At 39.0% G+C, this 25776-nt stretch overlaps 1 protein-coding gene across 1 annotated transcript in view; it reads right to left on the bottom strand.

Annotated features, from left to right (window-relative positions):
• LOC128703933 (zwei Ig domain protein zig-8-like) overlaps positions 1 to 25776 on the bottom strand; it is a 210321-nt gene that overhangs the window by 65956 nt on the left and 118589 nt on the right. The gene's annotated exons all lie outside the window — the stretch shown is intronic.

The following is a 25776-nucleotide window of genomic DNA, read 5'->3' as shown; positions in this document are numbered from 1 at the left end:
ACTTTCACAAGCTAACACCAGAGTCGCCATCGCTTCTAGCACTTCAATAAAGGATATAACCAGGACAAAATCCAAGCACCACGAACCAGTCAATGCAGGAGTTTACACTATACCCTGTGGAGGCTGTGACAAGATTTACGTAGGTGAAACAGCCAGAAACCTCGACACCCGCCTCAATGAACACATTTACGCATGTAGGAACGATAACCTGAACAACGCCTGTGTACAACACCGAAATTCCACCAATCATCTCATGAAATTCAGAGACGCCCAATTAGTGATCAAAGAAACTAATTTCCGCAGACGCAAGTGCCTCGAATCAGCACTGATCGCTGTTTCGAATACAATTAAACAAAACAACGGCAGCTTCACCATCTCCGAAGTCTTAGCAAGAATCCTCCTGAAAACAGTAAACCCTGCCATCACATAGTCTCTCCTGTTATACTACACAAAGCACAGAGAGTGAACACTGAAACAAGCTGCCTCATTCCAGTCTATATTTGTCCAACCTATTTTTATGTTACCCAAGTAATAGCTTTTATATCCTTTTACTCATGTACGAATTAATTGCTCTACCATATTGTATTACTTTTGTCACTACCACTACTACTACTACTACTACTACCACTAGTGAACATCGAAATGGTACCTCACTAGTATTCACCTCACTCTGAGCCTTTATATACCCTCTGTGTCCATGTATTGTTTGTAATGGCTTGATAAAGCTCCTGGAGAGCGAAACGTTGCCACAATAAATGTCACATTAGTTGCACTTGTGTCCTTTTACTTTACATATTGTCGGTAATTCTACCAACTTTATTACAATCTGTCTTGAGATTATTGTCTCAAGGAGTTTGCCAGTGACTGACAGGAGTGACACTTGTCTGTAGTTGCTGATTTCTGCCCTGCTCCTCTTTTTGTGAACAGGGACTACATTTGCCCTCTTTCCACAGAGAAGTCCATTTACACTGTACTAGGCAGTGCTGAAAGATGCGAGTTAGAGGTGCTGCTAGCTGGTCTGCACATCTCAGCAATCTGGGTCCATAGCCTTTTCTTGGTCATCCTCTCTCTGTCGACCTTGTCTATTCCACGCAGTATTTTTGTATGTCGTTATCATGTCTCCCCTAACCCTTCTGTCCTCCAGTGTCGTCCTCCTGATTTCCCTGAACCTGTCTTCATAGGACATTCTCCTTAGCTCTGGAACTAACCTTGTCGCAAACCTTTGCACTTTCTCTAATTTCATGACGTGCTTGACCCGGTGTGGGTTCCAAACTGGTGCTGCATACTCCAGTATGGGCCTGACATAAACGGTATACAGCGTCTTGAAAGATTCCTTACATCGGTATCGGAACACTATTCTCAGGTTTGCCAGGCTCCCGTATGCTGCAGCAGTTATCTTGCTGATGTGTGCTACTGGAGACATGCTCGGTGTTATACTCACCTTAAGATGTTTCTCCTTGAGCGAGGTTTGCAGTCTTTGGCCACCTAGCCTATACTCTGTCTGCGGTTTTCTTTGCCTTTTCCCAATCTTCATGACTTTGCATTTGGCGGGGTTAAATTCGAGAAGCCAGGTGCTGGACCAGGTGTCCAGCCTGTCCAGGTCTCTTCGAAGTCCTGCCTGATCCTAATCTGTTTTAATTCTCCTCATTAACTTCACATCATCTGTGAACAGGGACACTTTTGAGTCTATCCCTTCCATCATGTCATTCACGTATACCAAAAATAGCATTGGTCCTAGGACCGTCCCCTGTGGGACCCCGCTCGTCACAGGTGCACACACATGTACTCACCTAATTCACCTAATTGTGATTGCAGAGGTCGAGACTCAGTTCCTGGCCCCGCCTCTTCACCGACCGCTACTAGGTCCTCTCTCCCCTTGCTCCATGAGCTTTATCATACCTCGTCTTAAAACTATGTATAGTTCCTGCCTCCACTACATCGCTTGCCAGACTATTCCACTTCCTAACTACTCTATGACTGAAGAAATACTCCCTAACATCCCTTTGACTCATCTGAGTCTTCAGCTTCCAATTGTGACCCCTTGTTTCTGTGTCCCATCTCTGGAACATCCTGTCTCTGTCCACCTTGTCTATTCCACGCAGTATTTTGTATGTCGTTATCATGCCTCCCCTGACCATCCTGTCCTCCAGTGTTGTCAGACCGATTTCCCTTAATCTTTCATCATAGGATATTTCCCTTAGCTCTGGAACTAGCCTTGTTGCAAACCTTTGCACTTTCTCTAATTTCTTGAAGTGTTTGACCAGGTGTGGGTTCCAAACTGGTGCTGCGTACTCCAGTATGGGCCTGAAGTACACAGTGTATAAAGTCTTGAACGATTCCTTACTGAGGTACCGGAACGTTATTCTCAGGTTTGCCAAGCGCCCATATGCCGCAGCAGTTATCTCTTTAATGTGTGCTTCTGGAGATGTACTCGGTATTATACTCACTCCTAGGTCTTTCTCCTTGAGTGAGGTTTGCAGCCTTTGGCCTCCTAGCCTATACTCCGTCTGCGGTCTGCTTTGCCCTACTCCAATCTTCATGACTTTGCATTTAGCGGGGCTAAATTCTAGGAGCCACTTTCTGGACCACGCATCCAGCCTGTTCAGGTCTTTTTGTAGACCTGTCTGGTCTGCGTCTGATTTAATTCACCTCACTAACTTCACGTCATCTGCAAACAGGGACACTTCTGAGTCTATCCCTTCCGCTATGTCGTTCACATATACCAAGAATAGCACTGGTCCCAGGACTGACCCCTGTGGGACCCCGCTCGTCACCGGCGCCCGCTGTGATACCTCATCACGGACCATGACTCGCTGTTGCCTCCCTGTTAGGTATTCTCTGATCCATTGCAGTGCCCTTCCTGTTATACGTGCCTGTTCTTCTAGCTTCTGTACTAATCTCTTGTGAGGAACTGTGTCGAAAGCCTTCTTGCAGTTCAAGAAAATTCAATCAACCCACCCCTCCCTCTCATTTCCTACTTCAGTTATCTTGTCATAAAACTCTAGTAGGTTTGTGACACAGGATTTGCCTTCCATAAATCCGCACTGGCTGTCGTTTATAATCTTGTTCCGCTCCAGGTGCTCCACCACTCTCTTCCCGATAATCTTTTCCAAGACTTTGCATGCTATACACGTCAGTGACACTGGTCTATAATTTAGGGCTTCATTTCTGTCTGCCTTCTTAAAGATGGGGACTACATTTGCCTTCTTCCATACTTCAGGTAGTTGCCCAGTTTCAAGGGAAGTGTTGAAGATTTTGGTTAGTGGCACACATAGTGTCCCTGCTCCCTCTCTAAGGACCCACGGAGTGATGTTGTCTGGTCCCACCGCCTTTGAGGCATCAAGGTCACTTAGGAGCTTCTCCACCTCCTCCTCAGTTGTGTGTAATTCATCCAGCACTTGTTGGTATATCCCTTGTTGCTGTACCCCACTGTTTTGTCTTCCCGTTGGCCCTTCAGCCTCCACTGTAAATACTTCCTGAAATCTCATGTTGAGCTCCTCACATACCTCCTGGTCGTTTCTTGTGAGCTCCCCACCTTCTTTCCTCAGCCTGATTACCTGATCCTTGACTGTTGTCTTCCTCCTGATGTGGCTGTAGAGTAGTTTCGAGTCAGACTTGACTTTCGATGCTATGTCATTTTCATACTGCCGCTGCGCCTCCCTCCTTATCTGTGCATACTCGTTTCTGGCTCGTCGACTAATCTCTTCATTCTCCTGAGTATTTTGCCTTCTGTACTTTTTCCATTCTCTAGAGCACTTATTTTTTGCCTCCCTGCACCTTCGGGTAAACCAAGGCCTCGTTCTGTCCTTCCCATCATTTCAGTTACCCTTGGGAACAAACCTTTCCTCTGCCTCCTTGTGTTTTGTTGTTACAAAGTCCATCTTTTCGTTTACTGATTTTCCTACCAACTCCTGTTCCCACTAAACCTCCTGCAGGAAGGTGTGTAGTCCCCCTTTTATAGTTTAGTTTTTTCCTTCCTACTCCTGCTACCCTCTCCATTTTTAGCTCCACGATGTATTCAAAGCTCATAACTATATGGTCACTAGCTCCAAGGGGCCTTTCATATGTGATGTGCTCAATGTCTGAGTTAATCAGGATGAACACAAGGTCCAGTCTTGCTGGTTCATCCTCCCTTCTCTCTCGGGTAGCATCCCTAACAAGTTGGTGCATGAGATTTGCCAGCACTACATCCATCATCTTAGCTCTCCATGTTTCGGGATACCCATGTGGCTACAGGTTTTCCCAATCAATCTCCCTATGATTGAAGTCGCCCATGACCAGTAACTTTGCTTTACTCGAGTGAGCCCTTCTTGCCACCTCAGCTAGTGTGTCCACCATTTCTCTGTTGTACTTATCATATTCCTCTCTTGGTCTCCTTCAGTTCTGTGGTGGGTTATACATCACTGCAATGACTACCTTGTGTTCTGCTGACTGAGCTGTACCTACTATGTTATCCCTTTCTCCAGTCTCGTTCATACCTTCCATTTCTTGATAACCCCACCAGCTTTTTATTAGTAGTGCAACCCCTCCTCCCCTCTTCTCCTTCTATCCTTCCTCAGGATCTGATATCCGGGTGGGAAAATTGCATCTGTTATTATTGTCAGCATAGTTGCTGATCCCTGTGTTATATAGCATAGCTTATTAGTATCATCCATGTGCTTTAGATAGGAGATCCCTTTTATGCCTGTGACTGTTGTGTGACGTCACGGGATGTGCATGTGTACGTTTGTACCTCTGCCCCGTCCTCAGACGGCGTGTAGACCTACAGGCGAAGACAGGCAGAGGCTGGGCTCCACGTTCATCATCACAATCTGACAATATATATGTTACCATCCAACAAGTGTGTCTACCTTCAACCCTCGATATCTCCATTAAGAACCCCTACGATAAATGGTGGCAATGGAGGGCCTGTAATTCTGACGATTACAGCGATTTCTGGAGATAAATTTCGGCCGAGCCGGCCATCTTGTGAGTAGGCCTACCGAGAAGATTACCACCAGCCAGCTACCTCAAGTCAGCTACTCGCCCAAGCTCCTACCAGCTTCTGCACCATCCACTGGTCAGTCTCTTTGTATTAGTGTTTATCTGCTTATTTGGATCACTCCCGAGGGGTTGACCCAAGTTTGCAAAATAAGCCAGCTTCCAGTCTGTGGTGAGGGAGTCCAGTCCAGCCTAGTCTACTTCATCCAGTTCTTTTGCTTGCCAAGCCAGCTTCCACCTCTGCTGTGCTCATCGTGAGAAGTTGTCAAGCTATTCTGTGTGAAGGGTTAAGATAAGCCAGCTAGCAACTAACCCAGGTGACTAATCCAGTACTCAAGCAAGCCACGTGAGTAGTCTTCATCGCTTGTGATTCAAGCTCCAAGCAATTCTGTGTGCTCTTTTTCATCCTTGTGGTGTTGTGGTATTTTGTGGGTTGTTTTTAAGCCAGTCGGCTTAGAATTATCTTCGCGGTAGTGTGGCTGTCCTCAGTGGGGCTTACCCCGTTCAACCCATAGACCCAACCACCCACGACCACGTGTGTCTCACCACTGCCGGTCTTAGCCCTGTTTCAGCCCACTCACTCGACACCGGCCTCAGCCCTGCTCAGCCCACTCACCAAACCACTACCACTGTGTTTTTGTACTCTCATTACGGGTACTAATACCATATTTTAAGGACCACATAGGGGGTCAAGAGCTAGAGTGTGTTTTTGCGCCACTGTTAAAAGCCTCCTGTGTGAGTTCATCATTGATGTAAGCGCAATTCTACGATCACATGTGCAGAGGACAGCAGCAAGACGACATAAACAATCCTCTACTCTCCACCATCAACCTCATTCTTCACCAAGTCATTACAGCAATAATTAATATTTTTTTTCATAGAGACATTTGCGAGTGTTGAGACATTTCTTTTGTGTTTCCAGTGATTTTTCTCTTAGTGACATTCAGTGACTCTTGATCAGACTCAGTGTTTATCATGTACTGATTGCAATAATCTTTTTATCTCCTTAATTCAGTGTTAATTTTCGTGCATTATCTTATGTCTGTTGTGTTGTGTGTCTTTTTATACACTTGAAGTAAGTACCTAGTGTTTTTCTTGTTGTGTGTGCAACATATGAGCAGTATAGAACTTGTGTTTCCACTTCAGAATCACCTTGTGTTCTCAGTATTCCAGTGAAGTATTTCAGTAATTTATCAGCTTTATTCTGCATCACAACTCAGTGTTGTCTCGGTTATATATATTCTGCATTACAACTCAGTGTTGTCTGTTATATTTTTTTTTCTTCCCAGCATTTGTGTATTTTTGTTTTGTTCCCTGTGTGTTGAACATTCTTGTGTTCATATTCTTTTCATTTAGCCAGTGTCTAATTTGTCTTATTTCCACAGACAATAGTGCCATTATTTTGTGCAAGCAAGAAATCATTTTTACAAATTTTTCACACATCAAGTTTCATTGCAAGAAAATTCTAGTATTGTGTTTATGTTGATGAGTTGTGTTCTGCATCACTGTAAGTGTTGTGTTCTGCATCACTGTAAGTGTTGTGTTCTGCATCACTGTAAGTGTTGTGTTCTGCATCACTGTAAGTGTTGTGTTCTGCATCACTGTAAGTGTTGTGTTCTGCATCACTGTAAGTGTTGTGTTCTGCAGCACTGTAAGTGTTGTGTTCTGCCTCACTGTAAGTGTTGTGTTCTGCATCACTGTAAGTGTTGTGTTGTGCATCACTGTAAGTGTTGTGTTCTGCATCACTGTAAGTGTTGTGTTCTGCATCACTGTAAGTGTTGTGTTCTGCATCACTGTAAGTGTTGTGTTGTGCATCACTGTAAGTGTTGTGTTGTGCATCACTGTAAGTGTTGTGTTGTGCATCACTGTAAGTGTTGTGTTCTGCATCACTGTAAGTGTTGTGTTCTGCATCACTGTAAGTGTTGTGTTCTGCATCACTGTAAGTGTTGTGTTCTGCATCACTGTAAGTGTTGTGTTCTGCATCACTGTAAGTGTTGTGTTCTGCATCACTGTAAGTGTTGTGTTCTGCATCACTGTAAGTGTTGTGTTCTGCATCACTGTAAGTGTTGTGTTCTGCATCACTGTAAGTGTTGTGTTCTGCATCACTGTAAGTGTTGTGTTCTGCATCACTGTAAGTGTTGTGTTCTGCATCACTGTAAGTGTTGTGTTCTGCATCACTGTAAGTGTTGTGTTCTGCATCACTGTAAGTGTTGTGTTGTGCATCACTGTAAGTGTTGTGTTGTGCATCACTGTAAGTGTTGTGTTCTGCATCACTGTAAGTGTTGTGTTGTGCATCACTGTAAGTGTTGTGTTCTGCATCACTGTAAGTGTTGTGTTCTGCATCACTGTAAGTGTTGTGTTCTGCATCACTGTAAGTGTTGTGTTCTGCATCACTGTAAGTGTTGTGTTCTGCATCACTGTAAGTGTTGTGTTCTGCATCACTGTAAGTGTTGTGTTCTGCATCACTGTAAGTGTTGTGTTCTGCATCACTGTAAGTGTTGTGTTCTGCATCACTGTAAGTGTTGTGTTCTGCATCACTGTAAGTGTTGTGTTCTGCATCACTGTAAGTGTTGTGTTCTGCATCACTGTAAGTGTTGTGTTCTGCATCACTGTAAGTGTTGTGTTCTGCATCACTGTAAGTGTTGTGTTCTGCATCACTGTAAGTGTTGTGTTCTGCATCACTGTAAGTGTTCAAACTTTTTTGTTCTGTGTTTTAGCACCTATTATTTTTCCATGTTTTATTGAACAAATTCACTCTTAGTGCAATTTTTAAGTTCTTCTTTTAGAGTAAATTGTTCTTTTGCTTGTTAAGTGTTGTTTAATTTGCAGTTAAGAGTTAAAGTGTTCATTCCTTGATATATTTCTTTTCTTTTGTGTGTAATAATTTTTATTGCACATTGACTCATTTTGCAATAATTCTTGTGCAAATATTGTGTTGCCATTAAAGTTTTCTTGCAGAAAATTTTATGCAGTACTTGTTGATTAGCAATTGTAATTTTGCAATATTGCTACAGTTTATTTCAGTGCAGTTTCTTATGCTCTGTTCTGTGCATATTTTATTCTTTGTGTGCCATTTTATTCTCTTTTTAGTGAATTGTCTTGCTCTGTTTTTCTTAATTGTGCACAAGATTTATTGAGTCCATTTTAACATTTTTTTTTATTGATTTATCATTTCGTTGTGTATTTCCCTGTTGCACTGAAAGTAAAGACAACTCACTGTGCCATTTATTCAATTTAAAGTAAAAGTTGAGCAAATCAGATTTGAGTAAAGTACAAGTTCTCTTCAATTTCAAGTGTTGTTGTTCAGTTGCATATTTTTCTTGTGTGAGTTCTTTGCTTACTGTGTGACCTGTCAATTTTTAATTACTTATGCAGAATAGTTAATCATTTTCTTTCATTTAAGCTTATTGTGTCATTCTCTCCATTTTTCTTGCCTTATGCACTTGAGTAAGTTCACTGAGAAGATGTCCCAGTCACTTTTGAACGTTCACTTAGTGTATCATGCCAGTCAAAGTCAATATGAATCAGTCCACAGTACCAATATTCCCTTACTGACTGTAAGACAATACCTAGCCCCTGAGCAATGTGTTTGTTCTCATACCTTGTATCTGAGATTTGTTAAAGTGCTGCGAAATGTGAAGTTCAGATTAAGTTCCTATAGATTCGTTCATTACTTATTAACGTAGCCGAGCGGTCAGGCACTGGTAATTCTGTCACTCCCATCTGTGTTCCACCTACACCTTCAGACTTGCAGGATAGTGTTCTGTTGCCTCAAGTGTCCGAGGACACTCAGACTGCCTTGAGTGCACATCCTATCCCTGCAATGACTGCTAGTTCGAGTAGTAGTTTCTCCACAGGGGATGCCTTGTCAGAAAACGATTACTTGCAACTAGTAATGCCATCTCTTGTTGATGTCACATGCCGTATGCAGAAAGACGTCTCTGTTACAGCTAGTGTTCTCACTAGAGTGTCTGTTGTTGTTCCTAATGTTCCAGATGGTGATCCCATCCTAGTTGACAGTAATCAGTGCATTGTTAGAAGTTATTTCTCGAGTAACTTTCACATGTTAACGTTTGTAAGTGTAGTTTCTTTATAGTTGATACCTCGTGTCACTGTGTGCGACTCAGATTGAATATCAGCATTGTTGACCGTGTTCATTTATTTTCTCCTGTGCTTGCAGTTTGAGATAGTAGATTCGTTCTCCCTTGCTCATATTGCGTGTTATAGCGTTAATTTTTTCAACCAGGGGGAGTCATCCACTCCACCGAGTTTGTTCATTCCTCCAATAAGAAAGAACCGATCCCTTGTGGTCTGGTGTGATTCGATTCCTGCTCCAGGAAGATCTTATTCTTGCTGTGAAGCCACCAGCACCCATTAGTGACTTTGTAATGAACCAAGAATTACTGTATCGAACAGCCGAGTTGGGTACTCCAAGTAGAAGAGTTTACCAGTTAGTAATTCCACAGTCACTAGTGAACGTAGCTCTACAGCTAGTTCATGATGCACCAGGTGTTGCACACCCTGGTATGGATCATTCTGTGAAACAAGCCAGAATGAAATACTTTTGGCCACGTATGGCAACTGACATTTCCGAGTATGTTAAGAAATGTAGTCTCTGTATGCAACATAAAGGGAATGTCAATGGTCCTAATCCAATCCAAGTGTACCCAACCACTAGCGAACCGTGGGAAAGAGTTGCCCTTGATTTGTTAACCAATTTTAAATGTTCCCTCCAAGGCAACAAACATCTGTGTGTTATGGTAGACCATTTCACCAGATATTGTGAGTTAGTTCCTATTGCAGATAAGACTGCAGAGACAGTAGCTAAAGCGTTTAAAGAATGCATTATCTGCAGGCATACCACCCCAAAGTCCTTAGTAACAGATAATGGAGGTGAATTCTGTAATGAGATTCTTGAAAATTTGTGTACTTTATACAAGATCTCTAAATCCACCATTGTTCCTCATCATCCTGCCAGCAATGGGTTAGCCGAAAGAACCAATAAGAAAGTACTTGATGTCCTGAGAGCCACTATCAACCCCAATAGTGAAACTTGGGATGAAGTCATGCCAGATGTCCAGCGTGCCATAAATTCTGCTTACAATGCTTCCATAGGTGATACTCCACATTATGCATTGTATGGTGTAGACAAGCGCTTACCCTATGAGTTGTTATATTCCACTCCGAAACCTAATTACAACCCTGATGATTTCATAGCAACTCGTACCAGCATAGCTCAAAGTGTTTTTAGAAGAATCCGTGAAACACTTCACAAATCAACAGCAGAATTTACTAGAGTAACTAATAGCCGTGTTAAGCCATCAAAAGTAAAAGTAGGTTCAAGAGTAATGCTGACAAATTTCAACAAAACATCCGCAATGCCTAAGCTCGATCAAAAGTTTGTCGGACCTTATCGAGTTGTAGAACATATCTCTGGTAATAAGTATAAGGTTAGAGAAATTAGTACTGGCAAGTACAAAGAATCGCATTTAGATCATATGAAATTAGTATGCGATGTTGATGATATTGCTACCCAGACTAATGTGACAGATGCTGAAAATCCTCTTGATTCTGTACCCTCTACCTCAAATACTCAGTCAGATAACCAACCTGAATGTCGTTACTCTTTGCGTACTCGACAAGTAATGAGAAACCCACAAGTATCTTTTGTAGATACTCGTTCAGATCTCCCTCAGTCAAGGCATGTATTAGCCATTGCAGAGGAATTCGATCCTCCCAGAGATGATAACCATTCTGCATATGTAAACCTCACCCTCGCAGAATTGGGTTTAAATGTACATAGTCTGTATAACTAGATGTCCGAGATGAAGTAAATTGTCAACTGTCTGTTATTAACTGATTAGTTTTTCAGAAATTTTTTTTTCCTCGTATTCACGTTCCCTCCGTATTCTGAGAATTTGACAGTAATGATCTGAGTGTGCACCAGATGCCTTTGCTGTTAATTTCACCTTGTATATATATATTTAATCTTCCTCAGAATCCGTAGAGTGCATGAATACAGATCGATCGATCAATTCCATCCATATTGTACAATGATTTGATCTTATAGTTTTGTAATGCATTACGTTAAAAGTGATTACGTTAACACCCATTACATAAAACTCATTTTGTTAACATCCAGTATGATACCATCCACTAATTCTAAGTTATATATGAATTTGTTATTGTATAGAATCAGCCCAGAACCGCCTGCCTGTTCAGCCTATAGATAGTAGTGTATGTCGAGACGACATACGTAACATGACCGAGCTGTCAGCATAGTTGCTGATCCCTGTGTTATATAGCATAGCTTATTAGTATCATCCATGTGTTTTAGATAGGAGATCCCTTTTAGGCCTGTGACTGTTGTGTGACGTCACAGGATGCGCATGTGTACGTTCGTACCTCTGCCCCGTCCTCAGACGGCGTGTAGACTTACAGGCGAAGACAGGCAGAGGCTGGGCTCCACGTTCATCATCACAGTCTGACAATATATATGTTACCATCCAACAAGTGTGTCTACCTTCAACCCTCGATATCTCCATTAAGAACCCCTACGATATTATCCCAGTGAGTTTTGTTTCTGTAACTGCTACGATGTCTACATGTGTGTGTCTGTATCTGTGTGTATTCACCTATATGTGATGGCAGGGGTCCAGTCACAACTCCTGGCCCTGCCTCATAGCTGGTCGCTACTCGGTCCGCTCTCTCTTCCTGCTCCAAGAGCCGTATCGTATCTCTTCTTAAAGCTATGTATGGATTCTGCTCCAGATTGTTCCACTTCCTGACAACTGTAAGGCTAAAGAAATACTTCCTAACATCCCTATGACTCATCTGAGTTTTTCTGGATCATTCTGTCCCGTTTTTCATATCAACTCCTCTCAGTATTTTATACGTCGTTATCTTGTCCCCCCTATCCTTCCTGTACTCTAGTGTCATCAGGTTGATTTCCCTTATCCTCTCCTCATAGGACATGCCCCGTAGCTTAGGAACTAATCTTGTTGCAAACCTTTTTACTTTCTCAAATTCCTTGTCGACACACTATTCTTAGGTTGCAGTTATTTAGCTGATGTGCGATTCAAGGTATGTGCTCCGTATGATACTCACACGAAGATCCTTTTCCTTGAGTAAGGTAAGCAACCTTTAACCCCCCCCCAGCCTATACTCCGTCTGCGGTCTTCTTTGTCATTCCCAAATCTTCATAACTTTGCACTTGGTGGGAGTTGAACTCCAGAAGCCATTTGCCGAACTAGGTTTGCAGTCTGTCCAGATCCCGTTGTAGTCTTTCTTGATCCTCGTCCGATTGTGTGTGTGCATATATATATATATATATATATATATATATATATATATATATATATATATATATATATATATATATATATATATATATATATATATATATATATATATGTCGTGCCGAATAGGCAGAACTTGCGATCTTGGCTTAAATAGCAACGCTCATCTTGCCATATAGGACAAGTGAAAATTTGTGTATGCAATAATTTCGCCAAAATCATTCTGAACCTAACGAAAAAAATACGTTTCACTGTGTTTGTTTAATTAAATTACTGTAAACAAATCTAAAATATATTTAGTTGGGTTAGGCTAAAATAAATTGTTCTTGTTATAATAAGATTAGGTAAGTTTTCTAAGTTCCCTTTGGTGCAAAATTATAAATTTTTACATCAACAGTAATGAAAAAATATATCTTTAAACGTATAAGAGAAAATTTCAAAAAGGACTTAATTTTAAATGAGTTCTTGCTAATTGACCAGTTTTACATATTCGGCAGATGGGAAGTACAGTGCCTGCACTCTGAAGGAGGGGTGTTAATGTTGCAGTTTAAAAACTGTAGTGTAAAGCACCCTTCTGGCAAGACAGTGATGGAGTGAATGATGGTGAAAGTTTTTCTTTTTCGGGCCACCCTGCCTTGGTGGGAATCGGCCAGTGTGATAATAAAAAAAAAAAAAAATATATATATATATATATATATATATATATATATATATATATATATATATATATATATATATATGTATATATATATATATATATATATATATATATATATATATATATATATATATATATATATATATATATATATATATATATATATATATATATATATATATATATATATATATATATGCAATAAGATCACAGTAAACAGGTGATTTCGGAATGTGCAAAACAACCACTCTGAAAGAATAGAGAAATTCCAAGCGCTTTCGTGACTACTCACATTATCAAGGAACTATGAAAGTAAAGCATCCAAGGAAGCTATATAAGGGGTCTGGCCAGCACCTCACTATCAGATCCCACAACGGTTAAACACCTGACGCGCGCCGACCCAACTTGGATAGGTCCTTTGCACAACTCACCCCACAATTAATAGAATTTGGGAAGAATTTAATAATACACTGGACAAATAATTTTTAAATTTTCTAGGGTAGAATAGTTTGTGGGTGAGTTGTGCAAAGGACCTATCCAAGTTGGGTCGGCGCGCGTCAGGTGTTTAACCGTTGTGGGATCTGATAGTGAGGTGCTGGCCAGACCCCTTATATAGCTTCCTTGGATGCTTTACTTTCATAGTTCCTTGATAATGTGAGTAGTCACGAAAGCGCTTGGAATTTCTCTATTTTTTCAGAGTGGTTGTTTTGCATATATATATATATATATATATATATATATATATATATATATATATATATATATATATATATATATATATATATATATATATATATGTATATATATCTATATATATATATATATATATATATATATATATATATATATATATATATATATATATATATATATATATGCATATATATATATATATATATATATATATATATATATATATATATATATATATATATATATATATATATAAATATATATATATATATGTATATGTATATGTATATGTATGTATATATATATATATATATATATATATATATATATATATATATATATATATATATATATATATATATATATATATATATATATATATATATATATATATATATATATATATATATATGTCGTGCCGAATAGGCAGAACTTGCGATCTTGGCTTAAATAGCAACGCTCATCTTGCCATATAGGACAAGTGAAAATTTGTGTATGCAATAATGTCGCCAAAATCATTCTGAACCTAACGAAAAAAATATATTTCACTGTGTTTGTTTAGTATTAAATTATTGTAAACAAGTCTAAAATATATTTAGTTGGGTTAGGCTAAAATAAGTTGTTCTTGTTATAACAAGGTTAGGTAAGTTTTCTAAGTTCCTTTTGGTGCAAAATAATAATTTTTTACATCAACATTAATGAAAAAAATATATCTTTAAACGTATAAGCGAAAATTTTAGAAAGGACTTAATTTTAAACGAGTTCTTGCTAATTGACCATTTTTACATATTCGGCACGACATATATATATATATATATATATATATATATATATATATATATATATATATATATATATATATATATATATATATAATGTATGTATATGCAAATAAGATCACAGTAAACAGATGATTTCACAATATGCAGGACAACCACTGCGAAAAATTAGTAGAATTCCAAGCACTTTTGTGATTTCTCACATTATCAAGGAACTATAAAAACAAAAAAAAATCAAAAGGACGATATATAAGGAAGGAGACCGCACCTCACAGCCACCCCACAACACCCGACTTTTTACGATGGTACAAGTCAAACACAGCCCACATTCTACCCTAGTGTTCAGTGGTCAGTCGTCACGTGAGGTCACAGACCCTGAGCTGCTTTGGGGATTAGCGTGGACGGTTACAAAGCATGGCTTGCTTCTGCAGTGTTTTAAAAATTGAGGTTGGAGAGTTGAAGGAGGAGGTCTTGCTTCTCCAGGAGGAGATTAGGAGGCTGAAGGTCCACCTCAGTGGGTCTGGGAGAGAGTGTGAGGTGGCTGGAGTTGTGGGGAATGTGGCTTCTAGCAGTGAGGTGCAGTCTGTCTCTCGCTGTGAGGAGGCTGTAGGTGGGGAGGTAGCAACGGCTACCAGCAGTGAGGTGCAGTCCAGCACCTGCTACAAGTGGCGAGTGGTAACCAGTAATGGGAGGAGAATCAGAATAAGGAAAGTTAAGAGTGAAGATCTGAAGGTAGGAAATCGCTTCTCTGTTCTTCAGGATGAATGTACTTCAGTGGCCAGTGAAGGTAAGGGTACTACTGCCCCTGCTAACAGAGGTAAGCGCATTCTTGTGGTTGGTGACTCTCAGGTAAGATATATTGACCGTGCTTTTTGTAATAGGAATAAGAAGATGAGAGATAGAGTGTGCTTCCCTGGAGCTGGTGTTGGGGACATAGTTGACAGGCTGGATAATATCATGTCAGGTAATGGGAACGAGGCCATTATTTGTCTCAGTGCTGGTGGAAATGATGTTGGGAAGGGTAGGAGAGAAGAGCTGCTAGGTAAGTACAGGTCAGCTATAGATTTCATTAAGTCTAAGGGAGGGGTCCCAATCATATGTAGCATCTTGCCTAGAAGGGGAGTAGGAAATGAATGGTTGTCTAGGGCAATTGGTGTAAATTGCTGGCTAGACAGATACTGCAAGGAACTTGCAATCCCATTCATTGACAACTGGAACAACTTTTATGGCAAACATGATATGTATGCAAGGGATGGGGTACATCTCTCTGGGGCTGGGGTGGTAGCACTTGCAAACTCAATTGAGAAGGCCATTGGTGAAATGCCTATGATTTTAAACTGATAGAAGATAGAGGTATGGGTGTGTGTGGGAAACAAGCAGGTTGCAACACTAGGGTTGGAATCAGTAAATGTATAAAAGGCATTCAGCATGAAGTTATAAATAAAGACAATAGATCAGGTCAGCAAACAAAGGGGTACAGCAGAGGACAGCAAGGGACTAGCTCCCTTAAGGTTTACTATACTAATAGCAGGAGTGTAAGAAATAAGATAGATGAGCTAAGATTAATTGCAAGTGCAGGAAACATAGATATTATTGCTATAACAGAGACCTGGCTCAATCTGAAAGATAGAGAGATGCCCTCTGAATGTCACATACAAGGCTATAAATTATTCCACACTGACAGGGTCAACAGGAAGGGTGGTGGAGTAGCGATGTATGTCAGAGACAATTTAAATTGTTGTGTTAGACAAGATATAAAAGTAGAAGCGTCAGCCACTGAATCTGTTTGGTTACAGCTTCTCGAGGGCCGAGAAAAACTAATTTTGGGTGTGATTTACAGGGCCCCAAATCTTGAAAGGGAGTGCAGTAAACTTCTATGGGACGAAATTCGTAAGGCATCTACATACGAAAATGTTGTGGTAATGGGAGATTTCAACTACAGACAGACTGACTGGAGCAATTTGACAGGAAATTTAGAGTCAGGTGACTTTCTTGATACGATCCAGGATTGTTTTTTAAAACAGTTTGTGACAGAGTCAACTAGAGGAAATAACCTCCTTGACTTGGTTCTTGCCAGTAGGGAAACACTAATTAATAATCTTGAGGTTAATGATGAGCTTGGGGAAAGTGATCACAAATCACTCAGTTTTAATATATCATGGAATTCCCCTAATAATGGCAATCAAGTCTCCGTCCCTGACTTTCGCTTGGCTGATTTCATAGGACTGAAAAATTACTTAGGTGGGCTGAACTGGAATGACCTGACTAAGGGTCAGGTAGGTGGTGATGGTTGCCGATATGATGCTTCCCAGGGCATAGTTCTAGCTGCTCAGTCAAATTATGTTCCAAATAGGGAAATCAGATCAAACAAAAATGATCCTAAATGGATGAACAATAGATTAAAATATTTGATTGGTCAAAAGAGAGGCATATATAGGCAAATCAAAAGAGGAGAGGGGAAATTAAGAAATCGATGTATTCAGTTAAAGAGAGAAATAAAAAAGGGAATTAGAAAAGCAAAAAGAGATTATGAGGTTAAAGTTGCAAGAGAATCGAAGACTAACCCAAAAGGATTCTTTCAAGTATACAGAAGTAAGATCAGGGACAAGATAGGCCCACTCAAAAGTTCCTCGGGTCAGCTCACTGACAGTGATAAGGAAATGTGTAGAATTTTTAACACATACTTCCTCTCAGTTTTTACACAGGAGGATACCAGCGATATTCCAGTAATGATAAATTATGTAGAACAGGACGATAATAAACTGTGCACGATTAGGGTCACAAGTGACATAGTCCTTAGGCAAATAGATAAATTAAAACCTAACAAATTCCCAGGCCCTGATGAACTGTATGCAAGGGTTCTAAAGGAATGTAAAGAGGAGCTTAGCACACCTTTAGCTAATCTTTTCAACATATCACTACAAACTGGCATGGTGCCAGATAAGTGGAAAATGGCAAATGTGATACCTATTTTCAAAGCAGGTGACAGGTCCTTAGCTTCGAACTATAGACCAATAAGCCTAACCTCCATAGTGGGAAAATTTATGGAATCAATAGTTGCCGAGGCAGTTCGTAGCCACCTTGAAAAGCATAAATTGATCAACGAATCTCAGCATGGTTTTACAAAGGGGCGTTCCTGCCTTACGAATTTATTAACTTTTTTCACTAAGGTATTTGAGGAGGTAGATCATGGTAATGAATATGGACTTCAGTAAGGCTTTTGACAGGGTCCCACATCAGAGACTATTGAGGAAAATTAAGGCACATGGAATAGGAGGAGAAATTTTTTCCTGGATAGAGGCATGGTTGACAAATAGGCAGCAGAGAGTTTGCATAAATGGGGAGAAATCAGAGTGGGGAGGCGTCACGAGCGGTGTTCCACAGGGGTCAGTGTTGGGACCCCTGCTGTTCACAATCTACATAAACGACATAGATGAGGGCATAAAGAGCGACATCGGCAAGTTTGCCGATGACACCAAAATAGGCCGTCGAATTCATTCTGACGAGGACATTCGAGCATTCCAGGAAAATTTGAATAGACTGATGCAGTGGTCGGAGAAGTGGCAGATGCAGTTTAATATAGACAAATGCAAAGTTCTAAATGTTGGACAGGACAATAACCATGCCACATATAAACTAAATAATGTAGATCTTAATATTACGGATTGCGAAAAAGATTTAGGAGTTCTGGTTAGCAGTAATCTGAAACCAAGACAACAGTGCATAAGTGTTCGCAATAAAGCTAATAAAATCCTTGGCTTCATATCAAGAAGCATAAATAATAGGAGTCCTCAGGTTGTTCTTCAACTCTATACATCCTTGGTTAGGCCTCATTTAGATTATGCTGCACAGTTTTGGTCACCGTATTACAGAATGGATATAAATTCTCTGGAAAATGTACAAAGGAGGATGACAAAGTTGATCCCATGTATCAGAAATCTTCCCTATGAGGATAGACTGAGGGTCCTGAATCTGCACTCTCTAGAAAGACGTAGAATTAGGGGGGATATGATGGAGGTGTATAAATGGAAAACAGGAATAAATAAAGGGGATGTAAATAGCGTGCTGAAAATTTCCAGCCAAGACAGGACTCGCAGCAATGGTTTCAAGTTGGAAAAATTCAGATTCAGGAAGGATATAGGAAAGTACTGGTTTGGTAATAGAGTTGTGGATGAGTGGAACAAACTCCCAAGTACAGTTATAGAGGCCACAACGTTGTGTAGCTTTAAAAATAGGTTGGATAAATACATGAGTGGATGTGGGTGGGTGTGAGTTGGACCTGATAGCTTGTGCTACCAGGTCGGTTGCCGTGTTCCTCCCTTAAGTCAATGTGACCTGACCTGACTAGGTTGGGTGCATTGGCTTGAGCCGGTGGGAGACTTGGACCTGCCTCGCATGGGCCAGTAGGCCTGCTGCAGTGTTCCTTCGTTCTTATGTTCTTAAGAATTTAACTTGTCTAATTTATCTTAAATTTTTCCCAAATTATATTAATTATAAATAAATCCAGTTTGAATACCCCAAAAGCAATATTTATATTATTTTCAAAACTACATTATTTTTTTACGAAACTTGATTCTACTATATTGCTTTCATAAGAACATGAGAACATAAGAAGGAACACTGCAGCAGGTCTACTGACCCATGCAAAGCAGGTCCATGACACCCCTCGACTCAGCCCAATGACCCACCTAGTCAGGTCACTTCCACTCAAGGTAGGAGCACGGCATCAGCCCTAGTAGCACAGGCTAGTCAGGTCCAATTCACACCCACTCATGTATTTATGTAACCTCTTTTAAAACTACACAACGTTTTCGCTTTTACGACGGTACTCGGGAGTTTGTTCCACTCATCCACAACTCTATTACCAAACCAGTGCTTTCCTATATCCTTCCTGAATCTGAATTTTTCCAACTTGAAACCATTGCTGCGAGTCCTGTCTTGGCTGGAAATTTTCAGCACGCTATTTACATCCCCTTTATTTATTCCTGTTTTCCATTTATACACCTCGATCATATCCCCCCTAATTCTACGTCTTTCTAGAGAGTGCAGATTCAGGACCCTCAGTCTATCCTCATAGGGAAGATTTCTGATACATGGGATCAACTTTGTCATCCTCCTCTGTACGTTTTCCAGAGCATTTATATCCATTCTGTAATACGGTGACCAGAACTGAGCAGCATAATCTAAATGAGGCCTAACCAAGGATATATAGAGTTGAAGAACAACCTGAGGACTTCTATTATTTATACTTCTTGATATGAAGCCAAGAATTCTCTTAGCTTTATTGCGAACACTAATACGATAATGTCTTGGTTTTAGATTACTGCTAACCAGAACTGTAAATCCTTTTCGCAATCAGTAGTATTAAGATCTACATTATTTAGTTTATATGTGGCATGGCTATTTTCCTGTCAAATATTTAGAACTTTGCATTTGTCTATATTAAACTGCATCTCCCACTTCTCCGACCATTGCATCAGTCTATTCAAATCATCCTGGAGTGCTCTAGTACTCACCTATTTGTACTCACCTATTTGTGGTTGCAGGGGTCGATTCATAGCTCCTGGCCCCGCCTCTTCGCTGATTGCTACTACATGACACCCCTGATTGCTACTTCTATCTAGTGTTCTCATTAGAACGAATTGGACGGCCAATTTTGGTGTCATCAGCAAATTTGCTTATGTCGCTATTCCCTCATCTATGTCGTTTATGTAAATTGTGAACAACAAAGGGCCCAACACTGACCCCTGAGGAACACCGCTTGTGACGTGCCCCCATTCTGATTTCTCCCCATTTATGCAAGCTCTCTGCTGCCTATTTGTCAATCATGCCTCTACCCAGGAAAAAATTTCTCCTCATATTCCGTGTGCCTTAAGTTTCCTCATTAGCCTCTGATGTGGAACTCTATCGAAAGCCTTACTGAAGTCCATATACACAATATCATATTCATTACCATGATCTACCTCCTCAAACATCTTAGTGAAAAATGTCTGTAAATTCGTAAGACAGGAACGCCCATTTGTAAAACCGTGTTGAGATTCATTTATCAATCTGTGCCTATCAAGATGGCTACGAATTGCTTCGGCAATTATTGATTCCATAAATTTTCCCACTATGGAGGTAAGGCTTATTGGTCTATAGTTCGAAGCCAAGGACCTGTCACCTGCCTTGTAAATAGGTATTACATTTGTCATTTTCCACTTATCAGGCACTATGCCAGTTTGTTGTGATATGTTGAAAAGATTAACCGAAGGTTTGCTAGGTTTCTCTTTACATTCCTTTAACACCCTTGCAAACAGTTCATCAGGGCCTGGGGATTTGTTAGGTTTTAGTTTCTCTATTTGTCTGAGGACCATGTCACTAGTTACTGCAATCATACATAGTTTATTATCATTTTGTTCTACATAATCTATTATTTCATTAATATTGCTAGTATTTTTCTGGGTGAAAACTGAGAGGAAGTAGGTATTGAGAATTTCACACATATCCTTATTACTGTCAGTGATCTGACCAGAGTTACTCTTAAGTGGGCCAATCTTGTCCCTAAACTTACTTCTGTATACCTGAAAGAATTCTTTAGGGTTAATCTTTGAATCCCTTGCGACCTTAGCCTCATAATCCCTTTTTGCTTTTCTTATTCCTTTCTTTATTTCTCTCTTTAATTGAATATATTGATTTCTTAACTGCCCATCCCCTCTTATGATGCACCTATATATGCCTCTCTTTTGGCCAATGAGATGTTTTAACCTATTGTTCATCCATTTGGGATCATTTTTGTTAGATCTAATTTCCCTACTCGGAACAAAAGTTGTCTGGGCAACTAGAGCTATGCTCTGAAAAACGTCATATTGGCAACCAAGATCACCTACCTGACCCATAGTCACGTCAGCCCAATTTTGCCCACCCAGGTAATTTCTCTGTCCCATAAAATTGGCCAAGCGAAAGTCTGGAACAGAGATTTGATTGCAGTTATATGGGTAATTCTATGATATATTGAAACTAAGTGATTTATGATCGCTTTCCACAAGCTCATCATTAACCTCAAGATTATTAATTAGTGATTCTTTGTTTAGTAAGTAAGTAAGCAAGAACAGAGTCAAGCAGATTGTTTCCTCTAGTTGGTTCTGTCACAAACTGTTTTAAAAAGCAATCTTGAACCGTATCAAGAAAGTCACTAGACTCAAGATTTCCTGTCACATTGTTCCAGTCAATTTGTCTTAAAGTTAAAATCTCCCATTATCACAACATTTTCATATCTAGATGCCTTATGAATTTTGTCCCACAACAGCTTACTGCACTCCCTATCAAGGTTTGGGGCCTATAAATAACACCCAAAATTAATTTGTCATGACCCTCGAGAAACTGTAGCCCAACAGATTCTGTGTCCGATGTTTCTAATCTTATATCATGTCTAACACAACAATTTAAATTATCCCTGACATACATCGCCACTCCACCACCCTTCCTGTTGACCCTGTCAGTGTGTTGCATTCAGAAGGCATTTGTATAACTTTCAGGTTGAACCAGGTCTTTGTTATTGCACTAATAACTATATTACCTGCACTTGCAAGTAATCTTAGCTCATTTATCTTATTTCTTAGACTCCTACTATTTGTATAGTAAACCGTAATGGATCTAGTCACTCGTTGCCCTCTACTGTCTCTCTTTGTTGATCAATTGTTTTGCCTTTACTAGCAACTTTATTTTGAATATCGTCTTTTAAACACATCCCTGAGGTATCTGGTAATATCTGCTGTTTTCAACCTTAAAATTGCAGCCTGATTGTTTCCCACAAACACCCATATCTCTATAATTTATTAGTTTAAAGTCCTAGACAAGTCATCAATTACCCCCTCAATCGAACTGGGTACTGCAACCACTCCAGCCCCAGAGAGATAAACCCCATCCTTTGCATACATATCATGTTTGCCATAGAATTTGTCCCAGTTATCAATGAATGGGATTGCAAGTTCCTTGCAGTACCTGTCTAACAAGCAATTTATATCAACTGCCCTAGACATCCATTCATTGTACACTCCCTTTCTAGGCAAGATGCTACATATGATTGGGATCCCTCCCTTAGACGTGACTACTTCTATGGCTGACCTGTACTTATCCAGTAGCTCCTGTCTCCTGCCCTTCCCAATGTCATTACCACCAACACTAAGGCAGATAATGGGCTTGTTCCAATTACCTGACATAATATTATCCAACCTGCTGACTATGTCACCAACACCAGCTCCTGGGGGCACACCCTCTGTCTGACATTCCTATCTCAGTTACAAAAAGCATGGTCCATATATCTTATCTGAGAATCTCCCACAATTAGAATATTCTTACTTTGATTAGCAGGGGATTCAGTGGTACCTTTAACCTCACTAACCACTGAAGTACACTTGTCCTGGAGAACAGAGAATCGATTTCCTACTTTCACATCTTCTCTGTTAACTTTCCATATGTTCCTTCTTCCTGAAGTGTGAATCACAAAGCGGCTTCCACTCTCACTGCTGGTGACCATTTCCTCCTTACCAGCTACATCCATCTCACACACACTCCCATACCCATCTAGGCGAAGCTTCAGCCCCCTATTTTCCTCCTGAAGAAGTAGAACCTCCTTCTTCAACACTTTAACCTGAGATTCTAAAATGGTCAACAAGCCATGGTGTTCGGTAATATCCCATGCTAACTCCTAGAGAGCTTATGACAGCTTATGACCACTGACCTTAGCTAGATACAACCTTCTCAGCCTTTATATATATATATATATATATATATATATATATATATATATATATATATATATATATATATATATATATATATATATATGCAAAACAACCACTGTGAAAGAAGAATAGAGAAATTCCAAGCGCTTTCGTGACTACTCACATTATCAAGGAACAATGAAAGTAATGCAACAGAGCAAGGCATATAAAGGGTCTAGCCCACACCTCACTATCACATCCTACAACAAAGCAACAGCTGGCATGCTACTCATAAGAAAAGGAACACTGCAGCAGGCTAGCTGGCCCAACTAGACAGGTCCTTCACACAACCCACCAACAAACTATTCTACCCAAGAATTAAGCATTTTAAAATTTATTATTTGTCCAATGTATTATTAAATTCTTCCCAAATTCTATTAATTATAAATGAATCTAATTTATATAAACCAAAGGAAATATTCATATTATTGTCAAAACTGCTTTTTATGAAACAAGATTCAATTATATTCCTGTCCACCATGGACTTGCTTGATACAATTTTCTCAACTTTTTGAAAATCAGTTGGATGATTAAAATCTGTCACATGAATAAATAGAGCATTGGAATCTTGTCCAGTTCTAATGCTATATTTATGTTATTTTAATCTTAGTTCGAGATTTTTACCAGTTTGACCGTAATAAACTTTATCGCAAATTTTACAAGGAATCTTATAGACACATCCGTCAGCATTTTGGGGGGAATTCTTCATCAAAAGTTTTTTTTACTGTATCAAGATTTTTAAATACAACTTTGATGTTAAAAGTCTTAAAAAGAGAAAGCATATCAACCAAGTTTTCATGGTAAGGGAGAACCAACACATTTTTTAGTTGAATAAGGCTGGTTGTCCCTTTTTGGATTGTAAAAAGTATTTCTAGCAATTTTAAAAGATTTATCAATTACGTTTCTTGGGTATTTCAAATCATTACGTATTTCATAAATTTTGGATATTTTCTCATCTATGAACTCTGGACTACAAATACGTAAAGCTCTCAAAAACATTGATGAGAAAATAGACAGTTTGACTCTATCTCGATGCGAGGAATAATAGTGGACATAGGAACAGTTATTTGTAGGTTTTCTGTAAATTTTAAATTTGAATTCATTATTACCCTTAAAAATTAAAACATCTAGAAAAGGCAATGAGTTATTTTCTTCAAACTCAACAGTAAAGTTTACAGATTGGGTTAAGCTATTTAATTTGCCAAGGAAATGGTGCATATCTACATTCTTGGGCATAAGACACAAATATCATCAACATATCTGAACCATTTAACTTTATTAGGGAGGATTGTGTTAAGTAACCTTGTTTCAAAAGATTCCATGTATAGGTTGCTAAGAACAGGTGAAAGGGGATTTCCCATTGCCATACCAAACTTCTGAGTGTAAAACTTATCATTAAATACAAATTTTGCATCAACAATGCAAAGTTTAGTAAGTTTAATGATAGTAGGAACTGGCAATGGTAAATCATAGTTAACGAGTTCTTCAGATAAGAAACTTAATAAATCATCAACAGGAACTTTCGTAAACAGGGAAATAACGTCAAAACTAACCATGTTAAAATAATTTAAGTCAGTCAAGCAGCTTAATTTATCAACTAAATCCATGCTGTTTTTAACATTAAAGTTAGATGAAATTTTAGACAAAAATACAACTGCTGCTCTAGGTTTTGGCCTAAGTTTTGCAACTTCAAAAAAACTTAAAAATGTTGAAATTGCAAAAGCCTTTTGTAACTCTGAAAAATTTTCTGATTTATCCTTGTGCCGCCTCCAGAGACAGCACAATGTATGCATCACCTTACCATTAGGCCAGCGATCCTACAAGAACCAAGCACACAGCACGGAGCTATGTGTTTGCCTTCGTCCGAGGACACTCGTGGCAGTGGTATCTCAAGGATGAGGCTGAAATTAATCCTTGAGATACCACTGCCACGAGTGTCCTTGGACCAAAGCAGACACATAGCTCCGTGCTGTATGCTTGGTTCTTGTAGGATCGCTGGCCTAGTGGTAAGGTGATGCGTATATTGTGCTGTCTCTGGAGGCGGCACAAGGTTCGTAGGGTCGAGTTCTGGCCTGCCGCAGTTTGGGAAATGATATATATATATATATATATATATATATATATATATATATATATATATATATATATATATATATATATATATATATATATATATATATATATATATATATATATATATATATATATATATATATATATATATATATATATATATATATATATGTATATATATATATATATATATATATATATATATATATATATATATATATATATATATATATATATATATATATATATATATATATATATATATATATATATATATATATATATATCGTGCCGTATAGGTAAAACTGGTCAATTAGCAATAACTCATTTAAAATTAAGTCCTTTCTAAAATTTTCTCTTTTTTTCATTTGATTTTGTTCCAAAAGAACCTTAGAAAACGAATCTAACCTTATTATAACAAGCGCAATTTAATTTAGCATAATCCAATTAAATATATTTTATATAAGTTTACAATAATTTAATAATAAAAAACGCAATGAAATATATTTTTTTTCGTTAGGTTCAGAATG

This window comes from Cherax quadricarinatus, chromosome 11, assembly GCF_038502225.1.
Source record: "Cherax quadricarinatus isolate ZL_2023a chromosome 11, ASM3850222v1, whole genome shotgun sequence".
NCBI classification, from domain to species: domain Eukaryota; kingdom Metazoa; phylum Arthropoda; class Malacostraca; order Decapoda; family Parastacidae; genus Cherax; species Cherax quadricarinatus.
Note: the sequence above shows the minus strand (reverse complement) of the source record. Positions and strands in the feature narration are given on the sequence as shown.